This window comes from Onychostoma macrolepis, chromosome 23 (assembly GCF_012432095.1).
Source record: "Onychostoma macrolepis isolate SWU-2019 chromosome 23, ASM1243209v1, whole genome shotgun sequence".
In the NCBI taxonomy this organism is placed as follows: Eukaryota; Metazoa; Chordata; class Actinopteri; order Cypriniformes; family Cyprinidae; genus Onychostoma; species Onychostoma macrolepis.
Window position 1 is genome coordinate 7,032,610 of NC_081177.1, and position 16,916 is coordinate 7,049,525.

A 16,916-nucleotide genomic window follows, 5' to 3' on the forward strand; every position below is an offset into this window, starting at 1 on the left:
TAAGTTTATGAATCTTTGTAGCTACTAGCCTACATTGATTACTGATAGATTAAATTACGTTATTTGAAGATAAACTACGGCACTTCCATGCTTTTTGGTGTATTTCACATTATGAAATATACAGGGGTATATAATGACTCACATTTATTTAGTTATATAGTTTTAAGATTACATTTTTGAAGTTACGTTTTTATAAAATAATAATATATATATATTTATTTTAATCGATATTGATTTAGTTACAGCATTTAGTTGTGAAAGGGTGATTTGTAACATTATAACATCACCTAGTTTCACATATCTGGATTGCAACATTATGCTGAGGCTTGTTATGACCATATGCGTCCATTTTGTGTTATGCTATATTTTCAAGACGGTGTCACTAGAGGGCACAATTGTGTTAGAAAAAAATGAGGGAAACAGCTGCTTGTCCCTTGAGGATTAGCAGCAAATCTGTCTACATAACCAACTAATTCAACTAGAAAAGGAATCTATTTTTATGTGTTGCAAGTAGGTTAAGAGCACATCAGTTTGTAGCTGTACGCAGAATCAGAAGTTTTCTATTACTCTGCTATTGAAAACTCAACACCTGGCACCGAGGATCGGATTAAAATGTTGGCATCTTTCCTGTTATGCCCACTGAACTGCATTAATCTCAATTACAAGAGGCAGTACAGTAATGCACAGATCCATGCCTATCCTAAAATATGATATTCACGCTGCACGCCTGCAGGATTTTGCTTAAGTAACAGCATGTTCACCAGACACACTGCAGTCCATCTGTAGCCTTGTTCTTCCTGTTATACACTAAAATCTCATGTCGCTGGATGTTCTTTGTCACATCTGCGCTCAAGGGAATGCTGTTTCACAGCAGATCAAATAACTCTTCTCGGATTCTTGGGGAAAAATGGTCTTGGTGTCGTGATGCAGAGATAATCACTTGATGCGTGCAATCGTGTGTAATACACGGCATTAAATGAGAGAAATTCCTAAATTAGAACGGAAAAGAACGCTTTATTCCCCGTGGCTTTGTTACGCTAGGATGGCTGTGTTGTAGTGACGGCGTCTTCAGTGTGTGTGTGTGTGTGTGTGTGTGTTTGTGTTTACATGCGTGGGTGCCATATGCATGAAATCAATGACTGCTCATTTTCCACAGCTGTTTAGTACGACGGCACACAAACCCTCTCAGTGTGAATGACAGAGATCTTTCACACGAGACCTCACTTCTTTCTCAGGGGGGTTTCTTTCCCATGGTCCATCGGTCTCCATTACACCCCTCGGCTCGCCAAACTTTCCTCTAATTCTCACTTTTTCATTTATTGGCACTTCTGAAGTATTTCAGCTTGGGCTCCCCAGGCCCTCGAGGATGATGATAGTTTATGAACCATCATCTAAAGCACAGGAACTCTCTGGAACGTTTCCCCGGGGATCTCGTTCCTTTCGCTTCTAACACGGTTTCCTCACCCCCTACGCCTTGGCGAGGATGAACCACACTGCTCGCGTGTCCTCCTTTTTCGCGTTTTCCTTTGAGCCGTGGCTTATTGTCAGCAGTTTTTCAACGCTCCTGTCACTGGCAGCCACCTGGTAACAATAAGATACCATCAACGGCAGAGGAGAGGAGGCAGCTAAACTGGGGCGTTGTAATGAACGCACACACAGACTCGCAGGTATGAAAGTACTATGCCACGCATTCATCTTCTCCAGTTATTCTCCCAGTCATTGTTATTCTATGTATACGGTAAAATTAGAAATAAACAGATTGGAGCTGGATCCCTGCTGAAATTACACTCGCAGGGAAATGAGCTGACAGCAATGTATTGTGGGTCATGTAGGAACCCATTTACAAACCCAGGTCACAGTTTACATGGCACACATTCATCATTATGTATATATAGAGATTAAAAGTAGATTATTAGGCGATACTGGAAACTTTTCCATATTAAAGTTCTTGATATACTGCGCTGAAACTCCCAAGCAATATCCTCTGACAGACTATAAACTTCAGGGCAATTAAAAGGCAATTACGCTTCAATTTTGGCTAAACAGAAAAAGAGCAACATCAAGAATATGCAAGCAAAATATTAAACATTTATGGCCCTATAAACTCTGCAAATAGAACAAACTTTCTCGTGTTTAAATTAAGCTACTGTTGAGAATCATTCAATGAGCATTATGGGCGGCTAAATTGTGGAACAATAATGATAATTAGGTTGTGATTTTATGTTGAGGTGGTGTAAATCTGAGTGTTAATTTCAGAATTTAAACTTCAAGGCTATGAAACCTCAACAAAACAGAGCAGCATTGAGCTCAAGATTATGCATGTGAAACATTAAACATTTATGCTGCATTACATCTGTAAATAGATTTTATTTCTCCTTTTTTTGAGTTGAAATAAATTTTTACTTGTGTTTAAATTACAGCTGAAAATGATTCAGTGAACATTACAGGCAGGTGATTTGTGGAACTGTAATTATAATAGGAATGTGATTTATGTTGCTGTGGCATATAAAAGATCCTAAATTGTGTGTGTTTGTAAATCTAAGCATTTCATAGACTTTAAATTTCAAGGCAGTAAAACACTTCAGAAAAAGAGCAAGATTAAGATTAAGAATGATTATCGATTTGTATCCATTTCTGTTCTTCTACGGGAATAAATGTGTTTCTGTGTTAAAAACACTGTTGCATGCTGGTCATTTGTGGATGAGTAAGTAGACATTTCTTCAAAAACATGTGAGTGGTGCTTTACAGTACCCTCACCGCATTTGTGGGTGGTTGTCAGGGAATTGTTATGCAGTTGCTAAGGTGTTTGGGGTGGTTGCTTAGTGGGCCAAGTCCACCCTTCTATATTATTCAGGTCTGTAGTGTGGATTTGTTTTTATCATCCAGCATGTCAAAGTTGGTGAAAGCAGGAATTACCTTATGATTTTGGATAATTTGATTTATATTTAAAAAGTTCATTCTGATGCCACATGTCCAATAAAATACTGTATTATATATGTTGTATTCGTAGATATGTATTCGTGTCTTGTGTTACAGTGATAGTGGTTTGTTCTGTCTTTCTGCCTTTCTTATACCTCAGTTGCAGGAAGCCAGAATCTGTTTGTGCAGTTATCAGAACGTTTTACTGCAACCAACAGAATAATAGCTCAAATATTTTGACATATATGACCATTGTATAATTTGGTCACAATATTCCACGGAATACCTAGTTCTGGTTTTGTCAATCTGCGCATTCACTGAACAAAAATCTAAACAATCGACGTGCATCCATCCGGGAAACTGATCTCAAAATCTTCGCGCAAAATGCTAGAATACGTAAGAACGTGGAATAAGTCAGAAGTTTGAATAGCTAATTGGCGCTTTTCGACACTGAACATAAATTTTGATTTGAATGAAAATGGAGATGTGCGAAGAGCTGGATAAAAATAAAAATAAATTTAGTTAGAGTCAAAAAATTAATATAAAATGTAGGCTATTTTGTAGCTAATGTACGTTATGTAAACCTCATACATGAATTCAAATGGCAAGTAGCCGTGTAATAAGCAGAATAATGTATGGTCAAGCGGCCAGTATTGCAAACTTATTTATTTAGCGATTTTGAACGACTGAATATAGCCTACTGACACGTAGGCTACACTTAATAAATTTTAAATACAGTCAACACTATCCCTCACGTAATGTTTTTGGCATCTCTATATAGCTGCTATTTTAACTATTAATTTCTGCATTCTGGAAATGTGCGCGCGCAGGTCTCATCGCTGTATAGTGATGCGCGCGAGAGAGAGACAGTGCGCGAGCGAGAGAGAGAGAGAGAGAGAGCAGTACGCGCTCCTCAATGTGCGTGTGTCTGTCTCTCAGACCTTCACCAACACAAGACACAAGACTCTCCAGCTGTCATTTAAAATCAGCTTCCTTTAGGTAAGATCTGGTGTGTTTTTTTTAAATATATATATATATATAAGCGGCAGGTTGTATGTAATAGGCTACAAGCATCTATCATGAGCATAATCAAACTTATTAAAGCGGAAACATGCCCTGAATGTCTGGATATCTACGGGCACTTATGGTGCGTCCATAGACATGTGCTGAGGAAAATGACAGCTGCTCGCTGATGTGTGCAGGTTGGACGCGTTTCATGTGGATACATTTGGGAAATACATTTTTTGCTTTCGCTTCGGCTGAATCTCTGACAGATGGAACCGCGCCGCGCGCACTGGTGACCGGTTACCGGAGCGCACGGACTCGCAGCGCACTGTAGGCTGCTCATTTACTAATTAGTCGCTCCAGTCATATTCAGCATCTTCGGGTCAGTTTTTACAGATTGAGTCCTGTTAGAAGGACCTGAGGTTAACTGTCTTGATCAAAGGCACATGGTTGTAGTTCATGATTCATGAAGCGGTTCAGGAACAATAGTGGATAGTTCATCAAGGCTTATGGGGTTTGAACCTACGACCTCACCAGCTGCTCTGATTGTCTCCGTTATTGTTGTGAACATCTGTGTGTGCGTGCATGTTATGCTAGAGGAGACACCGGGCAAGTTGTCACATCTTTGATACTCAAATTCTCTCATATAAAGTCTAGGTAGATATTGAACTTCAAAAAGAACAAGAGCTTTTTAGACGTTAATGTCTGGCAGGGTGTAGTGTCACACTGAATGCCATAAAGGACGATGTGTAAGTATTCCTATTATTGTAATATTTTTATAATAGCCTATATTAAAGAATGTTTATAGTTTGTCAACAAGCAATTACGAAACTGAGCATGAACCTGTTAAAATGGAAAACACACTGAACCATTGTTTTGGATAATGAATTGTGTACAATATATGAAACAGATAAAAAACAAGTCCTTTTGTATGAAACAGTCTTAAAACTGATTTGTTAGGGCTTTTAAGAAGATTCATAAATCGACCACGTAATGTATGAAATCCAAAATGTAGATTAGGATGTGGTAATTATAAACTGTTTGATGTAAGAACAATTGAAGAATATGGGAGGTCATCAGAAGTCTAGGGCTCTTTTCCAAAACCTAGCAAGCTGCATACGTGGGCCGCATTATAAGAACCTTCCAGACGTGAAGTCTGTTCCAAAAGATACCTTCTTTGAGCAATTTTTAAGCCAACATTGCATGCATCCTTTGGCAATTCCAGAATGCATTGAGGGTTGAAAACTAAGACGAAGGAACTAATGAGAATGTTTTACATTTATATGTGCATATAGTATATATATAATATATTGCATATATAATACATATATATATATATATATATATATATATATATATGTGTGTGTAATTGTAAGCAATGTAAATATATTTACATTTCACTCATCCTCAACTGAAGTTGAATTTCATTTATATTAATTTCATTACTGAGAAGTATTGATAAAAAACAGTCATAATTTAAATGCTGCCTATTTAGAGCATTCCAAAACAGACACTAATGATGTTCCATTTTATGTAGGATGCATAGCAGACAGCGAGGTAACTCACTAGGTTTTAAAAGGAGCCTTCATGTAAATCCATAAAAAATGTGGCAGTACCGTAGTAAATTTATGGGCTGCACAAAGTAACGTTATGGGCTGCTACAGGCAATTTTTTCAGATAAAAAATTGTGATTGCGATTTAAAATGTGATTTAAAAAAATAAAATAAAATAAATAAATAAATCAAGGTTTGGCCAAAATGGTATGAATCTATCAATATGGTTATGAAGTATTATTAATAATAATTATTAAATAATTAATAATAATTGCTATTAAGTAAAAAAAAATCTAAAAATATATATAAAAATTGCGAAATAAAAAACATATTTCATAATATTTCACTAAAATAAATATTTAAGAAAAATAATGATGGTGCCAATATTTCTTTTTCAAGTCATCTATCATTTACCACAGTACTGTATGATTACCATGCTCATATACCATGCTATTATATGAAGGTACTTTGTTAGTGATATTTGTGCATGTGAGAAGACTCTAATATGGCATACTGTACTTGTTGCAGGAAAATAATGAGCTTTATGACAGCTCAAACCTGGAAAACTGCCATTTATAGGGAAGCGTTTTGGCTTCTCCCTGATTTCTACTCTTTAGTTTGTCTCTCTTAATGGATTCCATGCATCAGTGTGAGAATTAAAGCGAGATTACTGCAACAACTCACTGTAATTACACCCTTGCCCGGTCAGGGTGTGTATACGTGTGTGCGTGTGCTCCAGCTTGTTCATTAAAGAACAAATTTGTTCAACAAATGTTCTGCAAATTATCAGTCCCAGTCTGCCTGTTAAGGGTGGAAACTGCCATTCAGCTCCATTTGCAAGCAGAAGTATACATCTGCATGAGATACTGAAGCGAGTTTGGTTTCCAGTGCCTTTGTGGGTCAGCCATTTAAGGCTTTAACATTCTCTGAATCTCGCACATGCAATATGTGTGCGTCTCCTGTCGTCTGCCTGCACGAATCTGACAAGCTCACGGGTTATTTTTACTGGCGGCTGTGTGTGAGTCCAGTGATGTGAGACTGGAACAGCGATTTGCCATTTGAGATGCAGTGACCATTCATCATTACCCATCTGAGCCTGTATGAATCACAAATATTCATAAACCTCTCACTCTTTCTAACATGCACTCTAACTAACATTTGGCCACTTTCATAGATGTCTTGTTTAATATTTAATATTTGTATTTAATATTATATTTTGCATTTTATGATCCATTTTTAAATATATTTCATTTTTATTTTTAATACATTAATATTTACATTTTTTAACTATTGATGCGTCAATTTCTAAATCACAAAATAAAAAATATCTACAGTTTGGTTTTGCTTCAAAACAAATGTTTTTTTTGTTTTTTTTCTGCTATTATTTAAACAAGTTTTATCACTTAGACAGGGAAATCAAACTACACATTCCATAGCTTTTTTATATTTAATAATTTTACTTAATATTATATTATTATGTAATAATATTATAATTTTTTTAACTCTTTTTATGCATTATTTTTTTTAAATCACAAAATAAAAATATCTACTGTTTAGTTATGCTTCAAAACAAAATTTCGACAGGGAAATCAACCTACACATTGCTTAATAATTGGATGATTTTAACATTTTTCTCTTCAAAATGATGTCTTTTTAACAGTGTTGGGCAGTAACTAGTTACTAGTAACTTAGTTACTGTAATAATATTACTTTATGCAGTAATTAGTAGTGTAACTAATTACTAATATGATTTCAGTAATAATATTACAGTTACCATCCATAAAACAGCTTAGTTACTTTTGATGCCTCAACCCCACTGATTTAAAATCCAACAATCAAATAATTCCTAGATTTATTTTCATAATTTTCACGACTCGCACATGCATGTGATGTCCCCAGTGCAGCAGGCAAGCTTGGAATATGGAAAAGCTTACATTCATCATATAGAAATATTGCATTATATTGATTTCGTCAGGAGAAATTATGATCTGGACACTGCTGTGTAAGTTGTAGCTATTTACTCTGGCATTACATCCCACCCACATCCCTCTGATCAGCATGTGGTACATTATATTACTATAAATTAAAAATCTTTTTGGAAAATTAAACAGTTTCTTACAAACTTATGTGATTTGATAAAATACATAATGAAATATAATCGTATATGGGTAACGGAGAAATTACAATTAGCTTCAAGCTGACAATTAATAAAATGAATACAACACTTCTACTTGAATGTCACTATCAATCACTATTGAGTGTTTGCAATAACTTCTGATTGCGATCCAATGTGGATTTTGGTCAAATGATGAGGCAGAAATGTGTTGCTAATAACATTCTAGAATAATTTTATGTGGAAGATACACAGTTACAACATCTGTGGGGCGTGAAGAAAAAGTAATGTAACTAGTAGTGTAACTAATTACTGTTGCCAGAAAGTAATAAGTAACAATATTACTTTTGAAGGGAGTAACTAGTAATGAGTAATATATTACATTCTTTGAGTAGCTAGCCCAATACTGCTTTTTAAGCATTGTGTATTTTCTTTTTGTTCTATTAAAGCTTATTTTTAACCTTCACCCACAACAGCAGTAACCCCTTAAAAACAGCTTGTCTATTTACATATTAAATCAAATTCAAAAGACTTTTTAGAAGGTCTTATGCACCAGAGAAGCTGTGTGTATCCCAAATGAACAGAGCTCTAATATCTACTCTCCATAATAATGCTGAGTTTGTTTTTGATCATTTGGTCTACAGACAGGATGATATTCATACTAACTGTCAGTGAAAAGTGCTGTTTTGAGGTAGTGCTAAATGATTTACTTTACACTTTGTTAGTTAAGCATTTCCAAAGCAAACCTCTCACTTTCGCCATTTGAAAGTTTAAAATCATGCATTAAACATCAGAGACGTTTTTAAGCAACCTCAAACAGAGGCTACGTTTGGCATGAGATACATTAAAACTTTCACATATTAAAGAGTGGCGCATGTACGTATAAAAGTGGTCGATGTCGACTTCAAGGCATTGCTGTGGTGTTTTGAGTGTTTTTTTAATTTACTTGATGCTATGCAGTCTCTGGGGTGTTCTGGATGGTTGCTAGGTGATTGCTTTCTTGTCGAAGTCAAAAGAGCCCACCCTCAAGTCTCTGTGATACATTCTGGTCTATGGGTCCCAGTTTTTGCATACATATACAGGTGCTCATATAATTAGAATATCATCAAAAAGTTGATTTATTTCTCTAATTCCATTCAAAAAGTGAAACTTGTATATTATATTCATTCATTACACACAGACTGATATATTTCAAATGTTTATTTCTTTTCATTTTGATGATTATAACTGACAACAAATTCAGTATCTCAGAAAATTAGAATATTACTTAAGACCAATACAAAGAAAGTATTTTTAGAAATCTTGGCCAACTGAAAAGTATGAACATGAAAAGTATGAGAATGTACAGCACTCAATACTTAGTTGGGGCTCCTTTTGCCTGAATTACTGCAGCAATGCGGCATGGCATAGTCGTGTGCAGTCTGTGGCACTGCTCAGGTGTTATGAGAGCCCAGGTTGCTCTGATAGTGGCCTTCAGCTCTTCTGCATTGTTGGGTCTGGCATATCGCATCTTCCTCTTCACAATACCCCATAGATTTTCTATGGGGTTAAGGTCAGGCGGGTTTTCTGGCCAACTAAGAACAGGGATACCATGGTCCTTAAACAAGATACTGGTTGCTTTGGCACTGTGTGCAGGTGCCAAGTCCTGTTGGAAAATGAAATCTGCATCTCCATAAAGTTGGTCAGCAGCAGGAAGCATGAAGTGCTCTAAAACTTCCTGGTATACGGCTGCATTGACCTTGGACCTCAGAAAACACAGTGGACCAACACCAGCAGATGACGATGGCACCCCAAACCATCACTGACTGTGGAAACTTTACACTGGACCTCAAGCAACGTGGATTGTGTGCCTCTCCTCTCTTCCTCCAGACTCTGGGACCCTGATTTCCAAAGGAAATGCAAAATTTACTTTCATCAGAGAACATAACTTTGGACCACTCAGCAGCAGTCCAGTCCTTTTTGTCTTTAGCCCAGGCAAGACGCTTCTGACGCTGTCTGTTGTTCAAGAGTGGCTTGACACAAGGAATGCGACAGCTGAAACCCATGTCTTGCATACGTCTGTGCGTAGTGGTTCTTGAAGCACTGACTCCAGCTGCAGTCCACTCTTTGTGAATCTCCCCCACATTTTTGAATGCGTTTTGTTTCACAATCCTCTCCAGGGTGCGGTTATCCCTATTGCTTGTACACTTTTTTCTACCACATCTTTTCCTTCCCTTCGCCTCTCTCTTAATGTGCTTGGACACAGAGCTCTGTGAACAGCCAGCCTCTTTTGCAATGACCTTTTGTGTCTTGCCCTCCTTGTGCAACGTTTCAGTGGTCGTCTTCTGGACAACTGTCAAGTCAGCAGTCTTCCCCATGATTGTGTAGCCTACAGAACTAGACTGAGAGACCATTTAAAGGCCTTTGCAGGTGTTTTGAGTTAATTAGCTGATTAGAGTGTGGTACCAGGTGTCTTCAATATTGAACCTTTTCACAATATTCTAATTTTCTAAGATACTGAATTTGGGATTTTCCTTAGTTGTCAGTTATAATCATCAAAATTAAAAGAAATAAACATTTGAAATATATCAGTCTGCGTGTAATGAATTAATATAATATGCAAGTTTCACTTTTTGAATGGAATTAGTGAAATAAATCAACTTTTTGATGATATTCTAATTATATGACCAGCACCTGTATAGCCTTTTTTTGTTGTTGCAAAAATGTATTGATCTGACAAGAACAAGATGGAAATTAGCTAAACATTTACTCACCCTCAGGCTTATCCAAGATTTAGATGAATTTGTTTCTTCATTGGAACAGAGTTGGAGAAATTACATCACTTGCTCACCAATAGATCCTCTGCAGTGAATGGGTGCCATCACAACGAGAGTCCAAACAGCTGATAAATACATCACAGTAATCCACAAGTAATCCACACCACTCCAGTCCATCAGTTAGTCTTGTGAAGTGAAAAGCTGCATGTTTTTTAAAAAACAAAAAACAAATCTGTCATTAATGCATTTTTAACTTCAGGCTATTGCTTCTGACTAAAATAGTCCTCTGTTCATAATATTAAGCTTTCTCCAGTGAAAAAAACATCTCCACCGGAGAAATCAGGAGATACATATGCATGGATCAAGCACCGTTTATAAGTGAAAACAGCTCCAAAATATTTCTAAACAAATATGTGGGCGGATTTTGATGTGATGTGAAGTACAAAAAGGGATGGACTTTTTTTGTTATTATGGATTATAGAGTCATATTTTGGCTATAAGTGAGTGAGTGAAGTGACGTGTGGCCAAGTATGGTGACCCATACTTGGAATTTGTGCTCTGCATTTAACCCATCCAAGTGCACACACACAGCAGTGAACACACACACCGTGAACACAAGTGACGTTAAATTGAAATTAAAATTAAATTGAAATTAAATTAAAGTTAAGTAAATTAAATTAAATTAAATTAAATTAAATTACCTTAATGATATATTTGTTTATTAAAACATGCAGATTTTAACTTCACAAGATGTTAATTGATGAACTGGAGTGGTCTGGATTACTTGTGGTTTATTGTGATGTTGTGATTGAGATATTGTGACGGCAGCCATTCACTGCAGAGCATCCATTGGTGAGCATGTGATGTAATGCTAACTTTCTCCAAATATGTTCCGATAAAGAAACAAACTCTTGGATGGTCTGAGGGTGTGTAAATTTTCAGCAAATTTTCTTTTTTGGGTGAACTATTGTTTTAATGCATTGTAGCATTGCATTGCTTTAATCAGAATCAGAATCAGAAAGAGCTTTATTGCCAAGTATGCTTGCGCATACAAGGAATTTGTTTTAGTGACATAAGCTTCCAGAGACAAGAACACACAGACAATAAAAAATAAGATGAGAATAAAAAAATACACATATGTAAATATAAATAGACAAAAATTTAAAAGTAAATAAATTGTATGTACAGTTGTGCTATAGAATGGAATAGAATAGAATGAGATGCAGGGATGTGCTAGGATGCAGGTGGTAATAAATATAAGGTTATTGCACATTTTTATTGCATAATGTGGAGAACATTTAACTGTTCATAAGGTAGATTGCCTGGAGGAAGAAACTGTTCTTGTGCCTGTCCTGGTATTTGGGGCTCGGTAGCGCCGGCCAGATGGCAAAAGTTCATAAAGGGGGTGACTTGGATGTGAGGGATCCAGAGTGATTTTCTGAGCCCTTTTCCTCAATCTGGATGTATACAGTTATTGGAGGGAGGGCAGGGGAGCACCAATAATCCTTTCAGCAGTCCGAACCGTTCTCTGTAGTCTTCTGATGTCTGATTTTGTAGCTGAACCAAACCAGACAGTTATTGATGTGCACAGAACAGACTCGATGACGGCTGAGTAGAACTGTTTCAGCAGCTCCTGTGGCAGGTTGCCTCAGCTACAATGGAGTCGATGTGAGTGTCCCACTTTAGGTCCTGTGATATGATGGATCCGAGGAACTTGAATGTCTCCACTGCAGCCACAGTGCTGTCTATGATGGTGAGTGGGGAGAGTGCAGGGGGGTTTCTCCTGAAGTCCATGATCATCTCCACTGTTTTGAGAGTGTTGAGCTCCAGGTTGTTAAGATTGCACCAGACAGCCAGCTGCTCAACCTCCTGTCTGTAAGCAGACTCGTCACCGTCCTGTATGAGGCCGATAACTGTAGTGTTGTCTGTGAACTTCAGGAGCTTGACAGAGGGGTCTTTAGAGGTGCAGTCGTTGGTGTACAGGGAGAAGAGCAGTGGGGAGAGAACACATCCCTGAGGGGCACCAGTGTCGGTGGAGCGGCTGTTTGACATGAATCTCCCCAGTTTCACTAGCTGCTGCCTATCTGTCAGGAAGCTGGTGATCCACTGACAGATAGAGCTAGGGATAGAGAGCTGGGATAGTTTGGTCTGGAGGAGTGTTGGGATGATGGTGTTGAAGGCCGAACTAAAGTCCACAAACAAGATCATCACATAAGTCCCTGATTTGTCCTGATACTGCAGGATGAAGTGCAGTCCCATGTTGACTGCATCATCCACAGACCTGTTTGCTCGGTAAGCAAACTGCAGGGGGTCCAGTAAGGGTCCAGTGATGTCCTTCAGATAAGCCAGAACTATTTTTTCGAATGACTTCATGACCACAGACATTAGTGCCACAGGTCTGTAGTTGTTAAGTCCTGTTATCTTGGGTTTCTTTGGGACTGGAATGATGATGAAGCGTTTGAAGCAGGCAGGGACTTCACAGAACTCCAGAGATATGTTGAAGATCTGTGTGAAGATGGGGGCCAGCTGGTCAGCACAGGTTTTCAGACAGGCTGGTGTCACACCATCTGGGCCTGGTGCCTTTCTTCTCTTGTTCTTTCTGAAGGCCTGGCGCACATCTTCTTCACTGATCTGGAGTGCAGGTGTGGGGGAGAGGGGGGATACAGGAGGTGTTAGCGGTTGTGTAGAGCAGTGACTTTCATTTTGCATGTCTCCCTAATTTACACACCTGATTCAGATCATCAGCTCATTAGGAAAGAGCTCCATGAACTCAAATGAGTGTGTCAGAAAAGGGAGACATCCAAAATGTGCAGAGCAGTGGGTCTCGAGGAACAGGATTGAAAATCACTGGTGCAGAGAGATGGTCAGGACGGGTGTGGGGGGTTTCAAATCTACAATAAAACTCATTCAGGTCATCAGAAAGTTGTTGATTCAGCTCAGTGCTGGCGGATGGTGTCTTGTAGTTGGTGATGGCTTTCAGACCTTTCCACACTGAAGCTGAGTCATTGGAAGTGAACTGATCTTCCAAATTTTTAGCTTAGGTCCTTTTAGCCACTCTAATCTCCTTATTCAGTTGGCGCTTTTCCACTGCGTGGTACGTCTCGGCTCGGCATGGTTCAGAACTGCACGGCACAGCTCAGTTCGGCTCGGTTTGCGTTTCCACTGCAGTTTAGTACTGCTTTAGAGTAGGCGGGATTATTCACGTGTCGTTATAGTAACTTTTTAATTCTGCGTCGCTCCATCATGCTCTCGCTGGATCCGTTCCTCGGCTATCAACGAGAGGACAGTCTATACTTCCTCAACAGACAACGAAACAGCCATTTTTTGGTTGTTAAAAGAAAGGTGCGCTCATTCAAAACAGTTGCGTTCGATTCTTTGCTGGCTGTGCTGATTTAAATCTAGCGGGCCTGTTGTGTCTCATGACGCAAGTTCAATGACGCAGGCAGTGATGATTTTCTCCGGCCAATCAGTGATCAGCAGAGTTTACACGACATGTTTTGGTAACGGTACGGTTCGCTTGGAACCTCGGCCGAGGTGGTACTAAGAAAAGTACCAGGTACTGTACCCAGTGGAAAACACCCCAAAAGTGAGCCGTACTGAAACGTACCGTGCCGTATCATACCAGACAGTGGAAAGAGCCAAGTGTGTTCCTGGCCTGATTGTACAAGACTCTGTCCCCATTTCTGTAGGCATCCTCTTTGGCCTGACGAAGATGTCTGAGTTTTGCTGTAAACCATGACTTATCATTGTTGAATGTTAAATAAGTTCTGGTAGGAATGCATAAAGCCTCACAGGAACTAATATAGGATGTTACAGTCTCTGTGAGCTCGTCCAGGTAGCAGCTTCAAAAATGCTCCAATCAGTGCAGTCGAAACAGGCTTGTAAAACCCACTCTGTTTCGTTGGTCCATCTCTTTACAGTCTTTAATACAGGTTTAGCAGATTTAAGTTTTTGCCTGTAGGTATAAGATGAACCAGACAGTGGCCAGAGAGCCCCAAAGCTGCCCGTGGGACAGAGTGATATGCATCTTTTATTGCTGTGTAACAGTGATCCAATATATTACTGTCTCTGGTGGGACATGTGATGTGCTGTTTGTATTTTGGCAGTTCACGGGAGAGATTGGCTTTATTAAAGTCCCTGAGAATGATTAAAACAGAGTCCGGGTGTTGTTGTTCTGTGTCTGTGATCTGATCAGCGAGTTTCTGTAAATCTGGGCTCACATGCGCTTGCGGTGGAATGTAAACACTCACGAGAATGAACGAGCAAAACTCTTGCGGCGAGTAGAAAGGCTTACAGTTAATGAAAAGCGCTTCTAGCTCTGAACAGCACATCTTCTTTAACACTGTTACATCTGTACACCACCTTTCATTGATGTAAAAGTGTGTCCCACCGAGCGCGATTTCCCCGTTGATTCTGCGTCGTGATCCTCTCTGAACAGCTGAAAGCCCAGCAGACTTAACACGCTGTCCGGAATGGTGTCATTCAGCCAGGTTTCCATGAAACATGGAGCAGCAGAGTGTGAGAAATCATTATTTGTCCGGGAGAGCAGAAGAAGTTTGTCCGTTTTGTTGGGTAGAGAGTGGAGATTCGCCAGATGGATGCTAGGCAACACCGTTCTAAATCCGCGCTGTCTGAGCTTCACGAGCGCACCAGCTCGCTTCCCCTGTCTGCGCATCCTGAAGCGTTTGAACAACGCCGCTGCTCCCCCGACTACTATGTTCAGCAAAACGTCAGAATAATTGAAAATCAGTAGGAGATTTTGTGGTGTGTTCTGCCGAATGTTCAGCACTTCATCCCTGGTGAAACTGATTATGTTTGAAAAACAAAAAACAGGAAAAACTAATAAAAACACTAAAACAACTGGAGAATGAAGCACCATGGCTGCTGTGTGTGGCGCCATCTTGTATTGCATTAATGCATTGCATTACATTATTCTGCAAATGTATTCTGGTTGTATAATGCACATGTTGGCAAACGTAGGAGGTCATCTGGGAATGCAGTACATTTAGGCTGTTTGCATACTGCAAAATTATATACTGCAGGAATAGTAAGTGCAACATGGTGCTCTTCCAAATATAACCAGAGCCAAAGTGAATTTAATGGGTTGGGGAAAGGGGTTTAGGCTTCAGCGAAACTGAAGTGTATCAGAAGGGGCATGCGATGAGATGAGAAGGAAGGATACATTTGGAAAGGAAAGTTTGCTGTTAATATTGATGAGCAAGTGTTAATGTGATCCTAAAAGCAGCTCTAGCAGAGATGACATTATCCCCCTTTTTTTTATCTTTGAGAAGGGCTCTGAAAATGGGTCGAGAAAAGGGAAAAGAATAGAAAACACGGATTGAGCCGTAAAGTAAGTCAAAGTTTTATGATCAGAAGCTCAGAACACTTACTGTGCTCCCCTATGACACAGAGCAGTGGTGAATTATAGAATAAACTAAAATTTGTTGTCTTTTTTCATCTCTTTGGTAAACACTCCAGTTTGGATCAATAAAAGGCAGCTGTACACACTCAGAGGGCCGGCCCGTTCCTCATTTCCATTTTAATGAATGAGGCTTAGTGAGCTATTGAGCAAGTTATAATTGTGTTGTGGTGTAGAGACCTGGAAAAGTGTAGGATACTAAAAAGGATTTGTAAAAGTGCTGTGTGTGTGTATATTTCAGAGTTGCAAGGGTGTGCTTTCATTTTGTTTTGGTATTAATACAAATACTTTTAAATATGAGACATTTCCACCAGTGTGTGAAGGTTTTATATTAGAAAGTAGAGGCCTATTTACAGCAACAATGTATATTTAAAGCAAACATGGCTTAAGCAATGCGCACCTTTTCATCATGTATATTTATATATTTCTATACGGCACTATTAGCACCCTGTTGTAGTTAGTCATAGTTGTCATTTAAATGCTGCTTTACATTACATCACTTGCTTACCAATGGATCCTCTGCAGTGAATGGGTGCCACCAGCAGTCCAAACAGCTGATGAAAACATCACAAGTAAACCACATGACTCCAGTCCATCAATTAATGTCTTATGAAGTGAAAAGATGTGTGCTTGTAAGAAACAAATCCATCATTAAGCATTTTTAACATCAAAGCATTTCTTTCATCTTAAGTATGAGTCCTCTATCCATAATATTGCTTTCTTTAGTGAAAAACCATCTCCTCTAAATCAGAAGATAAATATGCACAGATCAAGCACAGTTTACAAGCCAAAACAGTTCTTAACAAAAAGGTAGGTGGATTTTGATGTGATAAGACAACAGTGGATGGACTTTTTCACTGGAGCAAGCATTATTATAGCCTGACTATGTCAGACTTCGTACTTCCGCTCAATTTCAGTTCGCTTCTGTACTCAGTCTGATATAGCAAACCATCTCCCAGATTATCTCCGGCTCCGCAGCAGCCGGCCAACCAACGAACAGAGGGTGGGCTGAGAGCCGTGACGTAGACGCTAAGCACCGAATTTAAGATTGTAGTTTAGGTGAGGGAAATCTAAAACGACAGCGGACATGGAGACACGGGATGCTATTCGCTCTGTTGTGGAGAATATTCCCAGCATTTGCCAACTGAAGC

General features: G+C 38.9%; 1 protein-coding gene across 5 annotated transcripts in view; it reads left to right on the top strand.

Moving 5' to 3' along the window:
* The first annotated feature begins 1,120 nt into the window (after positions 1-1,120).
* Positions 1,121-16,916, top strand: part of LOC131532386 (cadherin-11) — a 104,912-nt gene continuing 89,116 nt past the window's right edge. For 2 of the 5 annotated variants that reach the window (XM_058763989.1, XM_058763987.1), the window contains exon 1: positions 1,121-1,667. The gene's annotated coding sequence lies outside the window, so the exon portion shown is untranslated. Of the gene's footprint in view, positions 1,668-3,806; positions 3,919-16,916 lie in introns of those variants that run through there. The other 3 variants (XM_058763986.1, XM_058763990.1, XM_058763988.1) reach the window with 2 other exon arrangements.